We start from the raw sequence: 13,911 nt of genomic DNA on the forward strand, positions 1-13,911 counted from the left end.
CGGAGGTGTTACACACTCCAGCTATAGTTTCTTTATATTTATTTATATTTATTCTTTATTTAGAATTTGGTCTTAAAACGTCCCATTTGGACCAGAAGTGTACCACTACTGCTGCACCGTTCTCAGTGATTCACTTCGAATAGATGTCCTTGCAGAAAGCTGCTTATCTAAATATAGGCCTGGTGTTCCTACTCATTCCACTAATATGCACCAGCCACTGCCTTTTTCTGACCATGGTGCTCGGTTTGGCTTGTAATTAAGGGTTCATTTCCCAAGACTGCAAGAAACAGCCATCAAGGTGTGGGATGAGGGCTGTTCTTAAAGCTCTAATCAAGAAGCAGAGACACATGGGCTGTGTCTGGGTTTACTAACAGATATGGCGGATGTGCTTGCTTGTCTGTAGCCTGTGTTATTACAGCATGAAAACCTAGCCTGCCAGGGTGTCCATGGAGATTTTCAGTTATTCAGGTCACTAGATTGTCTTGGAATAAGACTGGATAATCATGATTTCTGTACTTTTTGAAGATTTAATGAGCAATCCACTTGCCTTGAGTGATATTATTAGAAAGCCCGCCAGATGCAGCAGTTCCTGAATAGGTCTCTTTTCCTGTCGCATTCAGGGATTTGAATACTAAAAAGCAGTCTGTAAAAGCAAGACTGTCCTATCTAATTTTTACTATATATGGCAACTTATGAAGAAGGTTGCCTTTTTTGCCATGTTGTTTTCATTACATTGAGACCAGTGATGTTACATATGTTCTCATATTGTGGTAAATTTAACCTTTCTTTATTTTGTGTCCTGCTGTATTAGCACAGGCCGAGCAAGTTGTGAACCAGCGTGACCTGCTCGTCCAAGCTTTCAATCAGCACGACTAGCTTGACCAAGCTGGTTGTAAATCTCTCTTACAACATCTACTGATCTTCAGAGAAACATTAGGCAGCCCAGACTAGCATCCATTTCTCCCTTCCGTGTCCTAATAGTAGTGGTAATGTGTGTGTGGAGCAGCATGATCTACTAATCCAGGCTTTCAATCAACATGACAAACTTGACCAAGCTTTCAATCAGCTTAACCAGTTGACCAATCTGTTTTCACCTGGCTTCCCTGAAAGACCAGCTTAGACCATCCGAAACCATTTGAAACCAGCTACCAACAAAAACACGGGTGTATATCTCTCTTACAACATCTGCTGATCTTCAGACAGCCATTAAGTACGCTAGCTTAGGCTCAGTTTCTTCCGTCTGTGTTCTAACAGCTGTGGTAATGTGTGGGGGTGGGGGGGGGGGTGTAGGAGCAGCTCTAGCTTCTTACCTTGATATACTTAACACATATGAGCATTTTTTTTTAATATGCACCACAGTCATAATTACTTATAAGAGAATATTAGTGAGTGAATATCAGAATCAGATTTGTTGGCCAAGTATGTTCAGACACAGGGAATTAGTTTCTTCATTTCACGAGGAATATGCGTACATTGCCCAGCTCTAGTATCTTATCGTTTCTCAGTCACTCTCCCTAAATAGCGACTGATGTCATTCACACAGGAACATGGCGGGACCACCCATGTTTTAATTGAGGGGCACTAAATATGATGCAATTTGGGGTAATAAAGGACTCATGAGAATGAACCAAAAACAGAACAGTTTGTCCTGGGAATGGTTCGGTCTTTGTCAGGCTCTTACGATCAGGTCAGACTGAGCAAACATGCCCTGCTTGCTACAGAAGCAGAAGGTGAAATAGGAAGTCCAGTCGCACATGAAATACATGAAAACGTTTTTGTTCAGGCCTGGATTTTAATCATATAAAGTAGTAACATTTGAGAACATTACAAATACAAATGCAGCTAAAGTGAAAAATATTGATCATTTTAATAAGAGCCCATCAACAGTGGCCTCTGTCAAGGGGTGGGCTATATTAGGCAGCAAAGGAACAGCCAGTTGTTGAAGGTGAGAAAAATTGGTCAAGCATAAGGAACTCTAAGAAGGGTCAAATTGTGAAGGCTGGATGACTCGGCCAGAGCATCTCCAAAACATCAGGCAGGTGGGGTGTTTTCAGTATGCAGTGGTCAGTACGTCCCAGTACCGCCTGTGGTTAGGAACCTAAGGCTCATTGATGCGAGTCATGGAAGCCCCATCTTACCACTTAAAGATATTACAGGATCTGTAGGTGTTTTGTAAGTTTTGTAGGTGTTCATATTATCTGGAAGTATGACCAATATAGAGTAATACAGAGTAATGTTACTGTGTGTGCTATGAGGGAAAACCCAGTGTAACCGTTTACAGTATCTGTAAGAATGTAATGTTACTGTACGTTCTATGAGCGCAAACCCAAAAAAACATGCATATTATTTGGAAGAATATAAAGTAACCTTTCACACAATAGGTACACATTATGATGGGGGAAATGAAAAGGTGCAAAGGTGCATGTATTTGTCACTGTACACTGTACAGCGAAATGTGTCCTCCGCATTTAACCCATCTGGTAGTGAACACACACTCACACACACACACACACACACACACACACACGTTAGGGGCAGTGAGTACACACACACACCCAGAGCGGTGGGCAGCCAACTCCAGCGCCCGGGGAGCAGAGAGGGTAAAGGGCCTTGCTCAAGGGCCCAACAGTGGCAGTTTGCCGAGCCCGGGAATCGAACCCACAACCCTGTTATCAATATCCCGGCGCTCTAACCGCTGAGCCACCACTGCCCCTAAAAAAAGGCAACTGTAAGCAAAAACAAATGGAACTGTTCACAATATCAGGAAGAATGTAAGTGTGAATGTAACTAAGGGGAAAACCTAATGTAAAGATAAGGTTTGAAAAAATGAATGCATTCATTTTGATTAATTATTTACAGAAGAATATCTCACTGTTTATCAATTAACACTGATTAACTGACATGATGCCCCCTTAATGGGACATTTACCTTTTAAAGATACTTAAATACTTAAAGACATAACTGTGAATAGAAGCACTGTCCTCTGCAGGTTCTGCAACAAGGAATTTTTGTACCACTGGAGTACTTCAAGCCTGAGATATCACCTCAACACAAAGGTCCAAGCCTGATGCTAGAGCTAGCAGTCACAGAACGTGTAATTCATTAGATTCACCTTTATTGTAATTGCTTTAAACATTAGTAAAGATGTAACTGTACACAATATCAGAAAGAATGTAGTCTTACTGAACAACGTATGAGGAGAAGACTAACATAACTGGCAGTGTCAGAAATCATGCAAGCAAGTAGATTTTAGGTTACTAATCAACTTTAATGTGGTTTGAGGCAAGTGTGTGATGACTTAGGCATGCAGATTACACAATGCTAATGTATGGGTTACAGTTGGAACTTTACAACTGAAGAAGGAGGCAAATCCCTGGTTGCAAAGCAAATGGAGTAGGTTGTAATACTCAACATGACGTCTGTATTACAGAAAGCCTTACCAAGACCCCATCACATTGTTGATAAACGTGGAAAAAGGTCTCTTTCCTGTTGTGGTGATATAAGCAGGTGTCGTTGCCAAAACTAAAAATTGTGCATTGTGCATGAGCCAAAGAGTAAAAAAAAAAAGATGCAGACATCAAAAAGAACTTTCTCAAATGTCTATCATAGCCTTTTATTGATGTTATAATCCTGCCTAATGCACTACAAAGCCATATAAAAGTCAGCTTAACCTAAACATTAAGGCAGTTTCTGTTTTTGTTATGTGCACTTGAGGACACCAGAGTTTACCCAGCTCAAACTTCTTTGGCTTTTAATTATGGATGACTGTGGCATCATCTTTGCATCAGTGACACTGCGCATTAAAAAGATTTGTTTAAATTAGGATACGCAGTGTCACTGATGCAAAGCACCAAAAACTAGTCAAGTACTAACAGCACCGGCTTGTGAAACAGCTTGATAAATGTAAGTGAGCGACTGAGTGAGCTAAAAGCCAGACACATCAGGTGCTTTGCATCTAAACATCATTTACACAGTAAACTTTAGTCAATTTTGCCAATTTAGTCAACTCTCATTGCCAGGAGCTCTGCAAGTGATTGTAGACCTAATGAAAAGATATTACACTGGGCCCCACAACTCAAGTCAAAATACTCAATTAATACACTTATTAGGGTCCCTGTCAGTCACATGCCCTTAGAATTGTCCTACCTTTCCTCCCATATGGTGCCATTGCCCACTGCTTAGCTAGGACTCCCCCTATCACATGATGTCACCAGCACTGGGACAGTGAAAGCCGGTACATGCTTCTTTCAAGACACGTGAATCAAGTCAGCCGCATCTATCAACTCCTGCAGACACAACATCGGTGCACAGCTCAACACGCTTGAAAAAATGCTAACTGATTGAGCTAACAGGTTTGACAAGGCCAATGTTTAGGAGCCCCTTGTTAAAGTATGTGTTCCTAGTACCAGGCCAGACTGTGTTGGAGCAGCCTTATAACCCAGGATTTGTCAAATCCTTTGTTGAGGTATTAAAAAAATGGCTACATAATCTGACACATAAGTTTGATTTTCTGGTGGATGGATTTTGTTTGTGTGATAAACTTCTTTCCAACCATGTTTGACAAATCAGTCGTGGTTCTTAACTGAGGACCTGGCCTCCCACTGCGAATTGTAAACCTGTCCTACTTGTATCATAACTTCACTTTCAGCACAGACAAGAATGACTACACCTTTTGGATCTTTGTTCCTTTCAGTGCTCCCTCTTTGTGCTCTTAGAGAGTTCCTCTCTCTTTGGCCAAGCCGTTTTGGGATGTAAATAAAATTTAATTGAGCATGCAGTCTATGTATAAGTTGCTAATTTGCTCATTCACTCACACACTCAGTCATGTATCCTAGCATTTTGTTATTCCTAAAGCGGTTGTGCCCTGCCAGCTGCAGGCATTTATTACTTGATAGCTGACAATAGGTGACAGACGCTGAGCGAGACAAACAATAGAAAAAGTTCCCGCATTAGACACCTGTTGAGCCTGTTATGCGTCTGAAATAAAGTTTGGGTGTAGAGGATGATCTGCTGTAATTACATCTCAGGCTAGTCCTTAGAGAGTTCTCCATGATAGGAAGGTGTTTTTACAGGTTTTTACAACCAGGGCTTGATTTATAGGGAGGTGCATGGAGATGTCATCCCATCAGTAATCTCTTAATGTAATCCATTAAAAATGGGTAAAACTACCATCTATTCAACTAATTTGGATTAATGTAATGTGATATCACTTTGGATGCCTATTATTGATGTTTTAGCTCTATCCATATCTGGGCCAGCCTTTGGATTTAAAACAACTGTACACTGTGATGTTGTTGCAAACCAGTGTTACAGAAACTCAGTAATAAGACAAAAGTTCAAGTAAAATATAAAATATGAAACCCCTAGGGAGCAGGTAAAGGCAACAGTGGCAACCTTGGGTGGAACCAAAGTAATAATAGTAATAATAATAATATGAATAATAATAGCAAATAGTTGGAGTCCATGTAAACTTTAACGTAATTGGTTATGGAGAGTCCAAGGCAGGTAGCAGTAGCTGGAGTGTGTGCAGCTGGTCTAAAGCGGGTAACAAGAGAGCCCAACAGTCTTTCATCAGTGTCAGGCAGGACAGGTGGGTGATCATTAACTCAGAAAAGGTAAAGAAATGGAATTTATACTAATGTGAACACTACCAGAGTGTGGCTAGCGAATCTGGCAGATTTAAAAGCTATGTAACAGCCCTAAAAGGAGTGAGCCAGAAGGTAACACAGACACGGGAGCACCCCGAAAAACTAGCATCCACCACACTCTTATCCAAAGCGACTTACAAGGTTACTCATATTACAGAGGTGGGTCAATGTGATGTTGGGAGTCTTGCCCAAGGTGTAACGCAGGATTGTCACCAGGAAACAAACCCCAGTCTCCCACATGGTGTGGTACCTCAATGGCAGGTACTGGTGTTGTCCGTTGTGCCACACCAACCACCATCAGCTCCACCGTCAAAAACCTGAGTGGTCCCATGCAAGCAACATTTCAGTTCATCTGGATGGTTATGCCAGAGTTGAGGGGCTTTATAAAAAATGCTATTCCCTTTGCTGAAGGCTTCTAAATTCTGGCAACTAAGAAAAGCATGCACCTGCAATAGGAAATGAGGTCTTGCAGGTACTCAGGAACTTGTCATTGCCTGTGTAGTACAGATTGCACCCCTTGTTGCACAGATAGAAGCTAAGGTGTCCTAAAATAGTCCTTATAAACATAATAGTCCCAATAAATAGTCCCAATAAACATATTTACTCAATTATTTCCTATCTTGGTTTTAGTTCCAAACACAGCCAAACACAGTTCACACTCACCCACCTTGACACTGCAGCCAGGCAGATTCGCTCAGCCTGTGGTGTGAATGACTAAATAACACAAATTAGGATAATCAGTGTGTGCAAAAACAATTAGATAGTAAATATTTAATACATGTGGTGGTGGACCTATAATGGAAATTTAATTTTTAATAGATTTACACTCAGTACATTCAAAGTGGATATTGTTCTGTAGCATCTCTGAAAGCTAGGGCACAGAAAGATAGCACACAAAATGTTTCCAGATACATTGGCCGATGCCTACAATATTGTTTTCCTATAGTTTCAGGATGAAATGTGGGTCTAAAACATTCAGGGCAGAGCAGTTACATACATGGCCAAGACCAAATAGTCCCCAAAGAAACCTAATTTTTTTATTTAGCACAACTTTACCATTACCAACATTGCATAATATCAGTTTTACAACTCACCTGCAAGTTATAACTGGTGCACTTTTAACAGTTAATGCAAGAAGCATATTGGCAGTTGTGGGACTATTAGCGTATTGATAATAGTTTATATGATTAGCAGGCTCAAACGAATAGCTATCATCAAGCTACAGCAGATCTCCTAAGACAGCTGATGTAGTTGCCTTAACTAAGTCTGACACTTTTTATAGTAGGTTTAAAGTCTCTCAGTGAGCTGCGTTAAAGCTTAACTACTTCTACTGATTGATGTTGTTGAAATAGCAGCTGCAAGACTGTGAGAGAGGCCCAGGCTCTTCCTTATACTCCACTGCTCAAGCTAACCTACAACTGCAGCCATGAGAAGTGGGTTGATGTGGGCTTGGGATGACATACCGCCTCATAAAACTATAAACAACTCGTCCGCAGCGAGCGAAATCAAATAAACGGATTTAACAGTCCGCCACCTCACAGTGAGGTTTGAAATATGTAATTATTCCCCTGTGGAGATGCTGTAGGGATTCTGTGTTTCAAATGAAGTCATCTACAGTTCATTGAGGTCAAAGACTACAGGTTCATTTGCCTGAGGAAAAAAAACAATCAAAGGTGAATGAAAAGTGTAAACAAACTTGCTCCAGTTGCAAATGCAATGTAAACAGCATCATATCACTGGAAAACCAACATTTTCCTTAGATTTTATTTGAAAATAAAAGACATTGATATAATATGTGGTTTAGGGTAAGGTGAGCGTTAGACCTTTAATATTTCTACATTAAAATATAATGTAATGTAATAATCTTCTTTTCCACTGTGCATTCTATTACGTAAACCCACCGGTCGAGTATATGACTGTAAATGACTGTATTATTTGAGCTTGGTAATTACAGAACTATCAAGAGTTTATTTTAAGGGCTGTTAATGGGTGTGCCAACTGACACACCTCGACAATCAATGTTTAATACTACACTAGATTACTAATGTGGAGATAAGAAAAATCTATGCATCCTCCGTTCATTCAGGTCGAGGCACAATGCATTAAGACCTGAACGGTACATTTTATAGCAGCTAATCTCTCACTAATCACTTTGCTCCTTGCCCTGACATGCCAGGTTGCTTATCATGTACAGGATTCCTCTAAAGGGTGCAGAGGTTTTTCTTTTGTGGTCAGTGTCATTCAGGATACTTTCTGTGCTGTACTGTTTTACTGTCTGAATTGCGGATTTTACTGCAGATCTATAATATCTTGGCCCAGATCCAAGCAGACCTAAGTGAGGAAGTGGCAGGAAGAAGGACTCAGAATTCCAAAATGAAACACATCCTCCTCTGGGCCGCACAATGCAGTGGTCCACAGTGGTCCCTGGATCCAATGGAGGAAAGACTGGACTGGTGATCAATGTTGAAAGTCAAGCATTCAGTCACCAAGCCCTTATCACCTACTCATTCAAGCAATTATCTAATCAGCCAGCAGAAAATCCTGCTGATATGGCACAGCAGCTTCAGGTAACGCTCACATCTACCATCAGAATGGAGAAAAATGTGATCTCAGGGATTTTGAGCATGACATGATTGTTGGTGGAAGGCTGGTTTGACAGTTTCTAGAGTTGACTCAGAATAAAATATTAATAATATTTTATAAATAAATATATTTATTTATATAAATAAAGACAATCGTTCAGTGAGTGGATAGACAACTTGAGGTGGATCTTGAGAATCTTGAGCCGGATGGATAACAAAAGCAGAAGGCCACTTTGGGTACCACTTCTGTCAGCCAAGAACAGAAAGCTGAAGCTGCAGTGGGCTCAGGCTCCCAACACTGCACAGGTGAAGACTGGAAAAACATAGCTTGGTCTGATGGATCTCATTAATACCAGTCAAGCATTGCTTGAATTCCAGAGCCTGCTTGAGTATTGTTGATGACCATGTTCATCCATTCATAGACATAATGTACCCATCTTCAAATGCCTACTTCTAGCATGATGTAGCACCATGTCACAAAGCAAAGGTCTTCTCAAACTGGTTTCATAAACATGACAATGAGTTCAGTGTTCTTCAGTAGGTTTACCAGTCACCAGATCTGAATGCAATACAAACTATTGGGATGTGGCAGAACAGGAGAGTCAGAGCCTGAGAGTTCATCTACGTCAACAAGGGTTAAGGATAGAGAAGGGAAGGTAAAACACTGAAGGTAAAAACACCAAGCCACTAACCACATGCATCAAATGCCTTTCTACACCGGACCAGTGCTTAAGGGGAATCAGGTGAAGACGTGGGTTAAAATGCTATCTTTTCACATAGCAACAGGAACCTGAAAGGCAGCTCCACAACAGCTATGAGTTTGGTTTGGGTTGGTGCACTTTCAATTGGGTGGTTTCTTAATAGCTCAGGGAATAGAGCCTATTTAGAGAGAAGAAAAGAACTACGTAGTGACATGTAGAGAGAAGCTTGGAATTCTGAGTCACCTGATAGCTTTTAGGCAGTTCTGGGTTGTTGGAAGCCTTATGAGGGAAGAATGGATTAAATAAAAAAACAGCAAATTCTTAAAGCAAACACTACACCTCCCCTAAGAAAGCTGAAGATGGTAAGGGAGGGCCTCTACAGCAGAATACCTGAAAATGCCCAATGAGTGACATCAAGAGGTACAAGCTGATGGTTTTGTCATGGCCCCCACAGTCACCTGACCTAAATGTCATTTAACATCTGTGGATATACGGCCCAAGAATCTCATAGAACTATCTAATAAAGTCTAATGAAAGAAATGAAAGAACACCATGCTTGCTACAGGTTGTGATCATTTACAGTAATTTAATTTTTAACAGAGGTGCCTGAACATTTTAATAAAACTGTATGTTGGTGGTAATCTGATACATTTAGGCCTTCAGTTCTGCTCTTGAAGTCCTAAATAATGTGAGAGGTCACCTAGCTGTATCTACCTTGATACTATGAAAAAAACTATTTTCAATTGGCAGACTATTTTGTCTTGATTAGGGTTAGGGTTGGATTGGGTTGGGTTAGAGTAAGGGTTATCTTATTTCCAAATATAGTAGACAAAATCCATTAATTGATCTTTTAAAATTCTCTCTCTCTCTCTCTCTCTATATATATATATATATATATATATATATATATATATATATATATATATATAATTGTATTGTGGTCAACTGCACATTATAGAGAGCACAATAAGTCTGGTTTACTTAGATGAACGTGCAGCACAATTTAAATATGAATCAGTATACTTAGTATGGGAGAATATTTGCATAGCAGTTTTTTAAAAAACTGGTCCCTGCTGCTACTGATGCATTTTGTCTGCATGTCGCTTAATATTGTGTATCATGAAATTGTCTTTAAATATTGGGATATAATATTTTTACCATATTGACCAACCCTTAGATATAGACATGTTTTTTCCACCACTGAACGCCATTGCTATGAATCATATAATAAACCAATAAGTAAAGTAAATGCCCCAACTAATAGGAAGCAAGAATCCTAAAAGAATGTCTTAAATGAAACTAAAAGGATTAAGACAAAAATACACAATAACAAAAAAAAATTTTAATTGTGGGCAGCAATTTCATTTGTTGGTCTATGTAAGCTGGAGCTGGAGAAGGAGTGGAGTTAAGTAACTATTATTTGGAGGAAGGAAATGCTAACAGTAAAACATATGAAATGGTTTGTTCACGGATCAATTTATTAATTTCTTACTTTGTTTATTTTCAGAAATGTTGTATAGAAGCATTAGAACACTAAAGATGGTGTGTTATTGTGAAATACCAGCATGGCTATGATTAAATGACCCAGTACTAATATTTTCTTGGATTTTTTACTCACTTCAAATTTTATTCTCTGGATTACAAAAGCAAGATCAGTCCTAGCCTATTTAGCAGGTTCCCCCAGAACCTCTAGCTAACCTCAGAAGCACATTAACTGGATCTGTGTCCTCACTGGAAAGTACACCTATGCACAAACATTGGACAGACAATGCAAATGCCAGCGACGTGAGTCTGTGCCTAATCCAATGGACCTGCTTTTATTATTATCCTCCCAGTCTTATATCCATGGCCCAGAATGTTTCCACCCTCATATTATGGGTGACTGGGAGTGGAGCGTGTGTTCGCAACATGCTTGGGTGCGTCTTTGGAGTGTGGGAGTGACATCACCGGCTGATCTTCAAGTGTGCAAAGTGTGCACTCTTCGACAGGAAGAACAGGTATTACGTAAAAGCTGAGTTCTGTGTAATCAAAAGCCAGTTACGTTCAGTCTTGTGTTTTAATCTATATAAAAGCTATACAAATAATTAGAAATAGGGGCCTACATATCACTTGAAATACAATATGTTTAGTATTGTATTTTAATTAATAACTAAATGTGTTGTTTGTTAAACTAAAGACTACACATGATTTGATCTATAAGTATACACAATGACTTAAAGCAGCATTATAAGATATTTTTTTTATTATATTTTATATGATTTTTTTATTAATTTTTTTGCTCCTGGGCTCCCGCTACAGGTAGGGACTGTAATTCACTTTTACTCCACTACTCCACTCCATACATATTGGAGGCTTTTACATGTTCATTTTACAATGTAGAAAGTAAAAGAAGGGTGAGGACTGATGTTGTAGAGTAGAGGTCTCGTGGTGCTCCACTAAAGTTACATAGTGTAGTAGCTGCATTCTGGACTCAAGGTGGCAAGGACATATACACAACTCTCCCTGTTCCAGTCAGTGGAGCGTCATTTTAGGTGAAATGCTCCATACTGTTGCTTTAAGGCAAGATTTATCAGGGGGCTTCTCACCCCAGGTAGATCTTTTAAAACTAGAATTGACTGCTGTTCCAATTTATTTCCATTAGCTTTCCATTAGTGTTTAGTTATGCATCATCACCATCGTCACTGTCATCATCATCATCATCATTCTGGACATGCTAAATTCATGCACAGATCTGGTTTAGCTTTATCGTAATTTAACACTGTTCATTTCGTTTTGTTTATTCCCAAATCAAGCACTCAGATATACATGATATATAATAAAATATGTAAGGAACTTCTATAATGTGGTATATAACTAAAGGACTTCTAGGTTTGTTAAGACTTTCCACTATAGCTTGAAGTGCTACAGTCATTTGCAACACCCCTAATTAAATTAAATAAAGATTTGGCTATCTTAGGAGGATATCTGTTTGTGCAGGTAACTATTACTGTGCAGAATTATTAGGCAACTTAATAAAAAACAAATATATACTCATCTCACTTGTTTATTTTCACCAGGTAAACCAATATAACACAAAATTTAGAAATAAACATTTCTGACATTCAAAAACAAAACCACAAACAAATCAGTGACCAATATAGCCACCTTTCTTTACGATGACACTCAAAAGCCTTCCATCCATAGATTCTGTCAGTTGCTTGATCTGTTTACGATCAACATCACGTGCAGCAGACACCACAGCCTCCCAGACACTGTTCAGAGAGGTGTACTGTTTTCCCTCCCTGTAGATCTCACATTTCATGAGGGACCACAGGTTCTCTATGGTGTTCAGATCAGGTGAACAAGGGGGCCATGTCATCATTTTTTCTTCTTTTAGACCCTTACTGGCCAGCCACGCTGTGGAGTATTGGATGCATGTGATGGAGCATTGTCCTGCATGAAAATCATGTTTTTATTGAACGATACCGACTTCTTTCTGTACCACTGCTTGAAGAAGGTGTCTTCCAGAAACTGGCAGTAGGTCTGGGAGTTGAGCTTCACTCCATCCTCAACCCGAAAAGGTCCCACAAGTTCATCTTTGATGATACCAGCCCATACCAGTACCCCACCTCCACCTTGCTGGCGTCTGAGTCGGAGTGGAGCTCTCTGCCCTTTACTGATCCAGCCTCGGGCCCATCCATCTGGCCCATCAAGAGTCACTCGCATTTCATCAGTCCATAAAACCTTAAAAAATCAGTCTTAAGATATTTCTTGGCCCAGTCTTGAAGTTTTATCTTATGTTTCTTGTTCAAAGGTGGTCGTTTTTCAGTCTTCCTTACCTTGGCCATGTCCCTGAGTATCACACACCTTGTGCTTTTTGATACTCCAGTAACATTGCAGCTCTGAAATATGGCAAAACTGGTGGCAAATGGCATCTTGGCAGCTTCACGCTTGATTTTCCTCAATTCATAGGCAGTTATTTTGCGCCTTTTTTTTTTTAACACGTTTCTTGCGACCCTGTTGGCTATTTGCCATGAAACGCTTCAAAAGTTTGGCAATTTCAAGACTGCTGCAAGACATCTCACAATTTTTGACTTTTCGGAGTCTGTCAATCTCTCTTCTGACCCATTTTGCCAAAGGAAAGGAAGTTGCCTAATAATTAAGCATTATTAGACCACTCCCCTTCTCATTACAGAGATGCACATCACCTGATTTACTTGATTGGTAGTTGGCTTTCAAGCCTATAGAGCCTGGAGTAGAACAACATGTATAAAAAGGATGATGTGATCACAATACTCATTTGCCTAATAATTCTGCACACAGTGTATATATATATATATATCACTAGCAATTCTCCAGACACTAGGAGGACTTAATGCACGTCTCCTCTGATATATGTAAAGCCAGCCAAAGCGTTGCCAGGCAGCTGACATGCTTCGAGGAAAGCGGCTGTGCCCCAGCTCCACTGTACCAGGTAACAAAAACCTGTGTCATCCAGCATCGCTCATGTTGAGAGTGATAAGGGGAGAGAGTGCCATCTACCCAACCGGAGAGAGCACGGCTAATTGTGCTCTTTTGGACTCCGGCTGCTGATGGCAAAGCAGCATGGCTCGGGATTAGAACTTGCAACCCTCTGGCCGTAATGGAAGCGTATTGGAATCCCCCCTGGACAGGGTGCTAGTCCATCGCATGGTTACGTAGAATGTACTGTATTAAAATATGAAAAAGTCAAATCAACAGTATGTATCATACAATACATGATACAGAGCCTTCTAGAAGAAGGAGAAGAAGGGCCTGGTTTGTTTGCAGATGCAGAATGATGTACAGTGTCGGTGCTGTATAGTAGCTTTTAGTAGTAAAAGTGGATGCTAAGTGGATTGTTATTAACACCAGTGGTCTAGCCATGGTATGCAGTCTCGCCAACGTCCCTTTTGGCTGTTTTCCTTCCTTTAGCACTAATCAGGAGATTTCAAGCCCTACCTAAGGCAGAGTGAGAGATTA

This window comes from Salminus brasiliensis, chromosome 19 (assembly GCF_030463535.1).
Source record: "Salminus brasiliensis chromosome 19, fSalBra1.hap2, whole genome shotgun sequence".
Taxonomy (NCBI): Eukaryota; Metazoa; Chordata; class Actinopteri; order Characiformes; family Bryconidae; genus Salminus; species Salminus brasiliensis.